Below are 12,576 nucleotides of genomic sequence, written 5' to 3' on the forward strand. Positions count from 1 at the left end.
GTGGTCGGTGCTGCCGTGCACAGCTCAGGTATGAGGAAGCAGCGCTGCTCTGCAGAAGTGCCTGCAGGGAAGAGGCTGCTCGTCCCAGCCAGGGAGGTCTGGCGCACGCAGAGCCACCTTGCCAAGCCTCGACCGAGGGGAAAGAGTGGGAAGGAAAAGCTTCCCAGGCCCTCTGCTTCACACACATCTCTTCTGACTCTGCAGAGGGGGCACTCTGGAGGGAGAGTGCATCTCCACCCAAGAACGGATAGGAATGGCTCAGAGTGGCAGGTCTGTGCCAGGAAGCGGGAGCCTGGGAGCCCTTCCTGTGTGGCTGATGCTCAGACAGAGGCTGGGTCATCCCTGGTGGGATCTCTCATGGAAGGGGCTCATGCCGAGGGACCTCAGAAGACTGTGAGCCCAGATGACAAGAGTGCAAGTCTGTCACTCGAGACGGAGTTCACCTTGGGGCCCCTGAGACTGCGCTGCTGGGTAAGCAGATCTCTTAAACGGTGAGAGGTCCTGCCCCATCCCTGTCACGACTAGTTTGAGACTCCAAAATGACAGGGAATTTACCCTCTCTTGACATTATTGTTGGGTGAGTGAGTGATAGTCGCTCCCGTTGGACTCTTTGTGACCCCATGGACTGTAGCCCACCAGGCTCCTCTGTCCATGGGCTTCTCCAGGCAAGAACATTGGAGCGGGTTGCCATTTCCTTCTCCAGTTGCTGTTGGGTGAGTGGGTTAGAAAATCTGATCTCTGACCTTTCATCTAGCGCTCAGATTTCCAACAAGACAGAAGTCTATGGCCCAAAGCTCGCTCTCTCTGTATTGCTTCCTGCACCCCCTCCATCCCCTCCGGAGGGGCACCCTGGATAGAAAACATCCATGGACTGGCTGGTTCACCAGCTGCAGGCTGGCCGACTGTGTTTATTTTGGGGTAAAGATGCCCCAGGACTTTGGCAGAATGACTCCAGGGTTGGTGCAGAGTCTGCTGGTTTTAGCACGGAGCACAGCTGGGAAAGCAAGAAAGAACCCGGTGGTGGAGAGAAGACAGCAGAGGAGAGGGTAATTTAACGGTGGGAAGATCTTTGTTTTTATTTCTTACATATTTGTTTCCTCTCTAGGCTTTTTTAAAAAATGGAAGTATAGTTGATTTACATTGTTGTGTTCATTTCTGGTGTACAGCGAGGTGATTCAGTTATATATATGTATATAATATATATATACTTTTTTTTTTTTTCACCATAAGTTGTTCAGTTCAGTTCAGTTCAGTTCAGTCGCTCAGTCGTGTCCAACTCTCCGCGACCCCATGAATCACAGCACGCCAGGCCTCCCTGACCATCACCAACTCCCGGAGTTCACTCAAACTCATGTCCACAGAGTTGGTGATGCCATCCAGCCATCTCATTCTCTGTTGTCCCTTTCTCCTCCTGCTCCCAACCTTTCCCAGCATCAGAGTCTTTTCCAGTGAGTCAACTCGTCGCATGAGGTGGCCAAAATATTGCAGTTTCAGCTTTAGCATCAGTCCTTCCAATGAACACCCAGGATTGATCTCCTTTAGAATGGACTGGTTGGATCTCCTTGCAGTCCAAGGGACTCTCAAGAGTCTTCTCCAACACCACAGTTCAAAAGCATTAATTCTTCGGCGATCAGCTTTCTTCACAGTCCAACTCTCACATCCATACATGACCACGGGAAAAACCATAGCCTTGACTAGACGGACCTTTGTTGGCCAAGTGATGTCTCTGCTTTTCAATGTGCTATCTAGGTTGGTCATAACTTTCCTTCCAAGGAGTAAGCGTCTTTTAATTGTTACACGATATTAAATAGTTTCCTGTGCTGTATAGTGTTGGGCTTCCCTGGTGGCTCAATGGTAAAGAATCCACCTGCCAAGCAGGAGATGTGGGCTCAGTCCCTGGGTTGGGGAGATCCCCCGGAGGAGGAAATGGCAACCCACTCCAGTATTCTTTCCCATGGACAATCTTGCCCATGGAGAATCCCATAGACAGAGGAGCCTGGCGGGCTACAGTTCATGGGGTCACAAAGAATCAGATACATCTTAGCAACTAAACAGCAGCAGCAGCTATAATAGGGCCTTGTTGTTTATCTATTTTACATATAGTAGTGTATATCCCAAATTTTATATACAGTAGTTCATCCCAAATTCCTAATTTATCCTTCCCCTCCTCCCTCTTTTGTAACCATTGGTTTGTTTTTTTATGTCTGTGAGTATTTGTTTTGTAAATAAGGTCATTTATATCATTTAAAAAAAAAGACTCCACAAATAAGCGATATCACATGATGTTAATATTTGTCTTTCTCAGTCTGACTTACTTCACTTAGTCTGATAATCTATAGGTCCATCCATGTTGCTGCAAATGGCATTATTTCATTCCTTTTATATCTGAGTAGTATTCAGAGTATACAGGTACCCGCATCTTCTTTATCCTTCCCTCTGTCAGTGGACATTTAAGTTGCTTCCATGTCTTGGCTATTGTGTTAGTGCTGCTATGAACGTTGAGGTGCATGTATGTTTCTGAATTCGAGTTTTCTTCGGATATATGCCCAGTGCAGTTGCTGGATCACATGGTAGTTCTATTTTTAGTTTTGTAAGGAACCTCCATACTGTTTTCCATAGTGGCTACACCAATTTACATTCCCACCAACAGGATAGGGGAGTTATGGGAAGATCTTTTGAATCATCCCATCATGTGACTTTGGGAAAATCCCTTTAACTTTCTCTAAAGCACCTCTTCCTGGGCTAGGGTGTGGAGTATCTGAGGGGGTCCACATGCCTTCCTTTTCTCTGGAGTAAGTAAAGGGGTGATGCCAGGGACTTATGAGGTATCCATGCTAACTGGATCCTTTCTGGGTCTGGGGAAGATAGAGGAAGTGGAGCAGCAGTTTCAATAATTCCTATACGTCTGACCCTCCCCAAAGGCACAAGGTTTTTTGTTTTTTTGTCTTTTTATAAACTTTTAATTTTGTATTGGAGTATAGCTGGTTAACAATGTTGTGATAGCTTCTGGTGGACATCAAAGGGTCTCAGCCATACATATAAATGTATCCATTCTCCCCTCAAACTCCACTCCGATCCAGGCTGCCAGGTAACATTGAGCAGAGTTCCCTGTGCTATACAGCACGTCCTTATTGGTTATCTGTTTTATACTGTGTCCATGTCCATCTTGCTTCTTTTAACTTGCTCTGGTCGCCATCACAAAGTACCACAGACTGGACGGTTTAAATAATGGAAATGACATTTTCCCACAGTTCTGGAGGCCAAAATCCAAGATTGTGGTTTCAGCAGGGTTCTCCGGAAGTCTCCCTCCTTGACTTAAAGATGGTTGTCTTTTCCCTGTGTCCTCACATGGTCTTTCTTCTGAATGTCTCTGCATCTCTCCCCAAGGCTGACAGGGAGAAAAGAGAAAACAGACTTGGTGTTTGCTTCACACATCTGCTTTGCCTTTTGTCCTAATCCTAAACTGTTCTTCTATCTTATAAGCAAAGCAGTCATATAGGATTAATCCCACCCTAATAGCTGATAACTTAATCACCTCTTTAAAGACTCTCCATCTCAGGGCTTCTCAGGTGGTCCAATGATTGAGACGCTGAGCTTCAACTGCATTGGGTGTGGGAGCAATCCCTGTTTGCGGAACTAAGATCCTCCATGCTGCACAGCTTGACAGAAAAAAAAAAAAAATAACCCATCTTCAAATACAATCACAATCTGGGTACTGAGGGTAAGGAATTCGACATACGAAAATTTTCAGGGGACGACACATTTCAGCCCATAAACTCCTTCATGCCTTCCAAATCCACCCCCTTCCTTCTATCCCTATTAGTATCTCTTAAATTTGATCCCTCATCACTTCCCACTTGAAGTGGATTATTAAACAGCCTCCTGTTTTGTTGTCCCTTCCTGAGTCTGCCCCTGTAAGTGCCAATCTACCTACTTCCACTGGAGTGACTTTTCTAAAATGCATATCTGATCAGATCACGTTCCGGATTGAAATGATCTATGGCTCCTCAGCGTCCATGGTCTGGCCTCTACCAACTTCTCCAGATTCTGCTGTCACACCCCTGCTCTCGATCTGTGTACCAGGCATGCTGAGCTGCTTTGGGTTCCCCCAGATGCCGCACTCTCAAGCTGCTCCAAACTGCCTTTGTAACATGCTGCTGTGTCTGCCTTTTCCTTGTCTGTGATCAGCTCTATAGGAAACTACTCTTGATCACTTCCACCTGGCAGGTGCCATGCTCTGGGCTTCCATGAGAAGCTCATGCCTACTTCTGAGTTCCTAAATTATGACTGGAGACCTCTCTGACTCCTTCACTAGACACTCCTTAAGAATACAAAGGCATCTTGTTCATATTTTATTTACTCGTTTATTTGGCCGCAGTCGGTCTTCATTGCTGGTTGCTGGTCACGGGTTTTCACTGTTTGCGGTACAAGGGCTTCTCATTGTGGTGGCTTCTCTTGTTGCGAATCACGGATTCCAGGATTCACGGGCTTCAGTAGTTGTGCCACATGGTATCCAGAGTGTGGGCTCAGTAACTGTTGGCGCACAGGCTTAGTGGCTCTGTGGCACGTGGGATCTTCCCAGACCAGAGATGGAAACCATGTCCCCTGCACTGGCAGGTGGATTCTTAACCCCGGGCCACCAGGAAGTCCCCCTTGTTCATTTTAATGTTTCACACCAGCATAAGGCATACAGAGAGCAAGGGGTGTTACATGTTTGTTGAGTAAACGTACTTTTTTCTCTCACAGCACACAATGACAGTACTATTTCCTGTTTAAGCATCTATCACATCATTAGTCTGTGAGCAACTAGGGGATAAAAACAAGGCCTCATTCATCTTTGTGTCACAGGTCCTAGCACCACACCAGACACTTAAAGAGGACTTGGTAATATTTGATGGATAGGTGAGCAGGGATCAAATCAGGTGTGATTCATCAAACACTTTCTAGAGGCGATGGTTTGTGAGCTGGATTGATGCTGTTAAAAATAAGAGAGAATGAGTTGCCTTTGAGATAGAGGAATAGTTTAGGATTAGGACAAAAGGCAAAGCCGATCTGTTTTCTCCTTGTTAATTTTGAGTAGACAAAGATCAAGACTAACAATGTATCTAGAACTGAAAGATCTTCTGAATTTTTAAAATTATTTAAGCAGCCTAGTCACTTGGAGCTCTATTTTCTCATCGAATAACTGTACATTTCCCTGAGCACCAGTTTAAAGTTTCCTCCATAGCCTATCCTGGCTGATAGGGAAGCGCCCACTTAATGTGTGTCACAAAAGGCCATGAGCTCACATGATCCTGACCGTAACCCTGTGGGGTGAGTTTTGCCAATGGGAAAACTGAACCTTAGAGATTAAGGGATTTGTTCAAGGTCAATAATGTGAGCTTTCCCAGGCCTACTTGCCTGTGTGTATAGAAGGGATCACAGAAATGAATACAATAAAACTTTCACTACCTCCTGAACTCTACCATCTAATCTCTGGCAGACTACAGGTTTTTACCTCTGAGAGTTTCAGAACATGTTACAGAGGTTCTCAAAAAGGCAAACCGTGGAAGAGTCTTACAATGAAGGCACCAAGGACTCATGCCTTCATAGATCTAAACCTCTGTGTAGTTCCCTCCCGCATTGACCCTGGGCTGGACTCTGGGATGTCAGCAAATATGATGCAGGCAGAGGCCTGAAGGGTGTGTGTGTCTTCAGACTTGCCCTCTCTGGCTGCTGAAGGCTCTCCTGCTGCCTTGTGATAAAGCCTCTGGCACAGAGATGAACCACCCAAGTTGAAAGCCCCAATCAACCAGCCTCTAGCTGAACTGCCTGCTGGCTGCAGCCCATGAATGACCTTAGGGGAATATAAGAATCGCCCAGCTGAGCCCATCCCAAACCGCTGACCTGTATAATCACCAACAAATAAAATGTTGCCTTAAGTCATTATTTCTGGGGTGGTTTGTTCCATAAGCAAAAGATACACTGTTCTTTCATCTTATTCTGCTCCATCTCTCTCTCTAGTGGGCTCTGCCTCTGAAGTCACTTCCGAAGACATCTCATCACTCCTGCTTCTGCTGAGTCAACCTTAATATCTACATCCAAAGTGTTGTCTGGCTCCCACATTACAACGGTGTTCCATGGAGCACCCAGCAAACTATGGCATATTACACACACACACACACACACACACACGTGCGCGTGCATGCACACACACGCGCGCATGCACACGCACACACATGCCTCAGAGATTAACATTTTTTTTAAAGTTTTTTTGTTGCTTTTTTTTGGTGTTGAATCTGCCTTCAGGAAGGAAATACTTGCTGAAAGCAACCACAGCACCCACATCTCTGGACCTTTTCATCAATATTTCAGGACTTCTCTTATATACTTCCGTTCCATTCCGTCGCTCAGTCGTGTCCGACTCTTTGCGACCCCGTGGACTGTAGCCTACCAGGCTTCTCCATCCATGGGATTCTCCAGGCAAGAATACTGGAGTGGGTTACCGTTTCCTTCTCCAGGGGATCTTCCCGACCCAGGGATCAAACCCGGGTCTCCCGCATTGGAGGCAGACGCTTTAACCTCTGAGCCACCAGGGAAGCCCTAGTACCCTTTAAAACCTGCTCTGAGAAATACTTTGTGTTTTTCAGGGCTGTGGAATCTTACTCTACTCTGCTAGAGGCAGAGATCTCATGATACTTAGCAGAGCTGAGAGGGGCAGACTTTCTGGTTTTAATATAGCAAACTTCAAAAAGGCTAATTGAAAGGAATGCTGACATCTAGTAAAATATTGAGGAGCTATCATTTCATTTGAGACCCTGACTTTTCTCTTGCTGGTGCTCTCTCATCAGAGAAGTGCTGGCTGCTCCATCACCAGACAGGCTCGGGACCCACATTTAGGTAGATGCCAGGCTTACTCTCCGTCCCCCCTCCGTTATCCTCAGTGAAGCCCTCAGTCATGGACTCCTGGCAGTCCTGCCCTGAGATTCACCTGTTTACAAGTTGGTGTGACCCTTGCTGTCATCACAGAGTCACCATGTACTGGAACCTGAGTGAATTCCCTGGCCAGCTGTCTCCAAATTCACTGCCACTTCCCACCTCACATCCAAGGAAGACATTGCTAGTTGACCACGGGCTTCTTTTCTGTTAACCTGTGACACCAGAGGAGAAGGCAATGGCAAGCCACTCCAGTACTCTTGCCTAGAAAATCCCATGGATTGAGGAGCCTGGTGGACTGCAGTCCGTGGGGTTGCTAAGGGTCGGACACGACTGAGTGACTTCACTTTCGCTTTTCACTTTCACACATTGGAGAAGGAAATGGCAACCCACTCCAGTGTTATTACCTGGAGAATCCCAGGGACAGGGGAGCCTGATGGGCTTCTGTCTATGGGGTCACACAGAGTTGGACATGACTGAAGTGACTTAGCAGCAGCAGCAGCAGTGACACCAGAAATGCTTCAAATTAGCATCCAGGCAGCCCTTACCAAGCTCTGGGATATGTTCCCCGTATTCCTTTGCTAGGGCTGCCATGAAAAAGTACCATTAACTGTGTGACTTAAACAGCAGACATTTATTTTCTTACAGTCCCAGAGGCTGGAAGTCTGACATCAAGGTGATGACAGAATTGGTTCCTTTGGAGTCTTGTGAACAAAGGATCTGTTCCAGGTCCCCCTCCTTCACTAGTGGATGGCTGTCTTTTTCCTGTGTATTCATACTGAAATGGGAGGGGAGGGGGCAGGTCACAAGTTTTGAAAGGGTGACATAGCCCAAGGACACAACATAAACTGATTAGAATCAAAAGGGTCCAAGATGGCAGACAAGTCAACTTTGACGAGATCTTGATCCTCAGCACAGCTCAGTGTAACACATCAGCAAGCTAAATGACACACCCAGAGGCGCCATGACAGTTCCAAGGCTGATCATCAAAGACCAAAAATTGGGTGGTGGCCCGATTCCTGGAAATCTCTGTCCCTTCCCCGAAATGTTTGGAATAATCCTCCCACTCATCAGCCAATGAAACTATCCAGTCCATAAAAGCGAACCATGCCACATTTTGAGATCATTCTCACCTTCTGAGATGGCCCACAGGTCCGTCTGTGGAAATGTTTCTCTCTAAATAAATCCACTCTTACCTATGACTTTGTCTCCCACTGAGTTTTTTTCTGTGGTGAGACATCATTAGGTCCTAAAGCCAGGTCTGTGATCTCAGTTGGAAGATTGTGGGTTTTAACTGGGATGGAGTCCCAGGACATGGGTTCAAATCTCAATCTGAGGTAAATTGTTTCGATATCATCTCCCCTCTGTATCCCAATTTCCCCTTTATATAAGGATATGAGTCATATTAGGACTCATCCTAATAAACTCATTTTAATTTGATTACCTCTGTAAGACCCTATCTCTAAAAAAGGTAACATTCTGAGGTACTGGGGTGGGGTTCATACTGCAGTATATCTTTTTAAGATGACACCATTCAACTTACACCAGTTTCCTAGGTGAGGCTCACTGCTCCTCTCTTTATATGCTCTGCTGCCCCAGACTACACACACCTCCCTCGCTCTGAACAGGGTACAAGACCTACGGGAGAAAGGTCAGGTGTGAGGGTCATTTGCTTCTGGCATGCCTAATCCCAGGCCAGTGATGATGTTCCTGACCTAGCTGGTAAGATTCGGTCTCCAGTAGCTTCAGGCTCTGTGTCCTTTCCCAGAGCTGCAAGTTAACAGAAACGACTGTTGTGAAAGACTCAATTGTTCTTGGTTATTTTTTGTCCCTCCTCAGGGGAGGATTATACTTCACTATTGCATTGCCATCAGGATTGGCTGTGTGACTCATTTTAGCCCATGAAAAGCAAGTGTCATTTCTGAGAGGAAGCTGTCAGAGGCACTGTGTATGTCTTGGTCTCTCTTCTGTGCAAGATGGGCAGTGTCCTAGGAGGAGGGTGGGTCTTCATCGTGGGTCCCAGAGTAAAGCTGATGGGGAGCAGAGCTTACCCTAGACCATGATGGACACGTGGCGTGAGCACGTAATAAATCTTTCTTGTTAAAAGCCACTAAAATTTAGGAGTTGTTTGTTACTGAGTATAACTGCTTACCCTGACAATAGAGAAAGATTATGTTTTACTTAAGAATATAAATGTGGAGTGAACACAAGGATAAATTCCAAATGGATAAAAGCTTAAATGTAATCAGTGAAGCTGTAAAAGTATGAGAAGATAGTAAGAATTACCTTTATAACCTCAGAGTGGAAGAATGGCTTCCTACTTATAATTTAAAATGTAGAAGCTATGACAGAAAAGATTAACAAATTACATTACTATAAAAATAAAACACTACATAGGAAAACAAATAATAGTAACACCAAGGAAAAGAACCAAAATCCCAAACAAATCCCGTAAATGTTGTAGATTGTTTTCAAAAATGGCCAAAAATTCCTTCCCTTTATTTACACTCTCAGGTGTTCCCTTCCTACCCTGAATCCAGCCTTATTGCTTTGGCCACAGAGGCAGTAACAAATGTGACGCAAGTAGAGGCTTAAAAACACTTGGGCTTTGGTATGTACTTGTTGTCTTGCTGTTTTTGGAACCTGTGACCATCATGAGAAGAACACCAGACTAGCCTACTGGATGACGAGTGACCTTCTATTGACAGCCAGTCAACCACCAGACTCATGAATGAGGACATCAATCCCCCGCTGACTTTAAAGCACACGTGAGCCTGGCTGACACCTTGTGGAACAGAGAGAGACTCTTAGCTAAGCCCAGACCATAGCATCGCAATGGCTGTTGTGATGAGCTGATAAGTTTGGGGATGGTTTGTAACATACACATATGTGCAAATAACGGATACAATAAGCCATAGGAAAAAGCAAACAACCAATGAAGAAAGAAAAAAGTTATTTGCAACTCATATCACAAAGGGTTTCCATTTCTAAGATTAAATTTGTATAAAGCTTGTATAAAGTTCTTATTATAAAATATAGAAGACCAACAACCCAAAGGAAAAATGAGCAAACGATGTGAACAGACAGTTCACAGTAAGGGAAAGACAAAGAGCTTTTTGAAAATATGCTCAATCTCATTCATAATAAGATACATTCAAACGAAAACTACGCTGAGATGCTATTTTCACCGATCAGATTGGTAACAGTACCAGTAACAGTAACAGCACACTGCCCTGGCACTTGTATACTGCAAGTGGGTTTATAACCTGATGGAGGGTAGCTATGAACATGACATTGCCCAAGTGTGATCCAGTAATGTGCTTCTAAGAATTTATTGTATGAAAATTTATCATATGAAAACACAAAGTGGTATACGTACAAGGTTATTCACTGCAGTGTTGTTTGTAATAGCAAAGGACTGGCACCAGCCTAAGTGTCAGTCAGTAGGAGACTAGTTGAATGAATTACAGCACATCCAGGTAATGAAATACCAACTGCCAAAGAAAATAAGGAAGCTGGTAAGTGCTGATGTGAAAAAATTCCTAGATGCACTTTACAAAATAAAGCAAGATGCAGAAGCACATATAGATGCATTTGGATTTGCTTCTATATGTGTAGAGACTCAGAAAAGGACACACAGTGATCGGCTAAAGTATGCGCAGGTTACTTATGGGATGTGGTGGTACATGAGGGATAGTGGACGGGGTGAGAAGGAGACTTTTCATCACATAGCTTCTTGTAGTTTTTAAGTTTTGAAACTTATTATACATTCAAAAATTTAAATAATCAAATTAAATGCTTAGTAAAGGATGTAGGTATGGATGTGTTAAACTGACCATGGAATGCAAAGCTGAAGCTCAGAGAGGTTCTCCAGCTAGCAGATGGTGGCAGAGCCAGTGTCTGAACATGGGTCTATCTGACTGTAAAGTTAGGAACTTTGGAAAGTCCAGGCTTCTCTAAACTTCCATTTTCCCAGCTGTGAAATGGGACCCCAGTGACACCAGCCCTGCCTACACGCAGAGCAAAGGAAAGGCCCATCCTGATGAGGCTGTGTAGGTGAAGGTACTTTGCAAACTACGGACGGCTCTAACCATAGACACTCAATCAATATCCACATGCTTGATGAGACACAGCCTTTTATTAACAGAGGGCTGGGCAGTTTACATAATATCATCATTTCATCTAATCTTGTAACAAACCTGGAGATGAAGTATTTTATTCCCACTTCAGAGATGAAGTTATTGAGACTCAGACAGTTTTATTAATTTAGCTGGCATGTGACACAAGTGGGATTTGAGTCTGTCTGACACTGAAGTGGTTGCCTCTCAATTATTGTGTCTGTGTGTGGTGGGGGGCAGGTACAGAGAGGGGAGGGAAATTGTCCTATCCCAACTTCAGGAATGGGCTGCTCACTGTCTGATGGGCACAGCTGGGATTCATTCCCATTTTTAGATTTGCTTGTGCAATTCCCCAAGTGGACAGACTCATTTTCTTCTCTTTCCCTGCCCAAATGTTGCCCATCCTTCAAGACCCAATCAAACCCATCCTTCATTTTGAATACAGTCATGGCCCCATCCCTTAGCAGTAACTTTTGCTTTCTCTAAATTTTCAGTTCTCATAATGTCTTGATTTTCAGTTTTATATACTTGGAATAGTTATTTTTTGTGTGTATATGTCTTATTTTCCTTTAATGATGTTTCATTCCTTATGGCTGGAGACTGTCTTAATCTTTGTAAATGAGATAAAGCATGTAAAAGGCCTAGCTCAGGGCTTGAAAAGTGAAAGTATTAGTCACTCAGTCATGTCTAACTCTTTGCAACCCCATGGACTGTTGCTCGCCAGCTTCCTCTGTCCATGGGATCCTCTAGGCAAGAATACTAGAGTGAGCAGTTATTCCCTTCTCCAGGGGATCTTCCTAATCCAGGGATCAAACCCAGATCTCCTGCATCGCAGGCAGATTCTTTACTGTGTGAGCCATGAGGGAAGCCCAGCTCAGAGTTTGCTGCATAGCAAATTCTCAACAAAAGTGATTCTCTGGGCCTCCCTCACAACATCTGACACAGTGCCTTGTGCCTGGCATCTGCTCAACAAATGATTGCTGATTGAAAATGTAGCCATCTTGAGGGACCAGGGAATACACAAAAGAGGAAAATCTTACCGAGAGAAGGCAAATGTCCATGGAAGAGTCTGGTGTTAGATTGATTCAGAAGTGCTGGCCCAAAGTAATCAATCCCAGAGCTCACGGCCTGACCGGAAAGCCAGGTTCCCTACTCTGCCCTGACCTTCCGTAACAAGCCATGTACCCAACTCCCAAGGTGCAATCAGCACAGATGCCCGAGGCCATATGGCCTTAACCCAAATAACTGACAGCAGGTGTGGTCCAGTGAGTGTGGAAAGACCCCCATGAATTCAGCTTCACAAACATATTGAAGGTGACCAACTGTGTGTCAAAGATCCTCATGCATGGTGTCTACTAACTTAATCTTCCCATCAGGCCTTGAGTTTAGAATAATCATCCCCACTTTACAGGTGAGAAAACGTGGCATCAATTCGATGGTGCAAAGACACACTATCACCACCACAACCATGACACATCTGGGTTAAATCTGAATAACAGGAAGTGATTGAACTGAGTACTTTTATAGCCATGAGGAGAGTGAT

At 44.9% G+C, this 12,576-nt stretch overlaps 2 long non-coding RNA genes across 14 annotated transcripts in view; one reads left to right on the forward strand and one right to left on the reverse strand.

The window, feature by feature from the left end:
- The first annotated feature begins 1 nt into the window (after position 1).
- LOC129541691 (uncharacterized) overlaps positions 2–12,576 on the forward strand; it is a 60,325-nt gene continuing 47,750 nt past the window's right edge. For 9 of the 12 annotated variants that reach the window (XR_016037278.1, XR_016037276.1, XR_016037267.1 and 6 more), the window contains exon 1: positions 2–1,057. This is a non-coding gene — a long non-coding RNA (uncharacterized LOC129541691). The remainder of the gene's footprint in view (positions 1,058–12,576) is intronic. The other 3 variants (XR_016037270.1, XR_016037274.1, XR_016037277.1) reach the window with 3 other exon arrangements.
- On the reverse strand, positions 1,051–12,106 carry LOC129541694 (uncharacterized). Of its 2 annotated transcripts, none has more exons than XR_016037279.1 (3): positions 12,074–12,106; positions 3,536–4,975; positions 1,051–3,388 (listed from the first exon to the last, which is right to left on the reverse strand). It is a non-coding gene; the product is annotated as an uncharacterized LOC129541694 (long non-coding RNA). The 2 variants fall into 2 exon arrangements; XR_008682874.2 differs by lacking the exon at positions 12,074–12,106 and having other exon boundaries at positions 3,536–3,659; positions 4,361–7,415.

This window comes from Moschus berezovskii, chromosome 4 (genome assembly GCF_049115385.1).
Source record: "Moschus berezovskii isolate FMDL1 chromosome 4, NW_MosBer_1.0, whole genome shotgun sequence".
Taxonomy (NCBI): Eukaryota; Metazoa; Chordata; class Mammalia; order Artiodactyla; family Moschidae; genus Moschus; species Moschus berezovskii.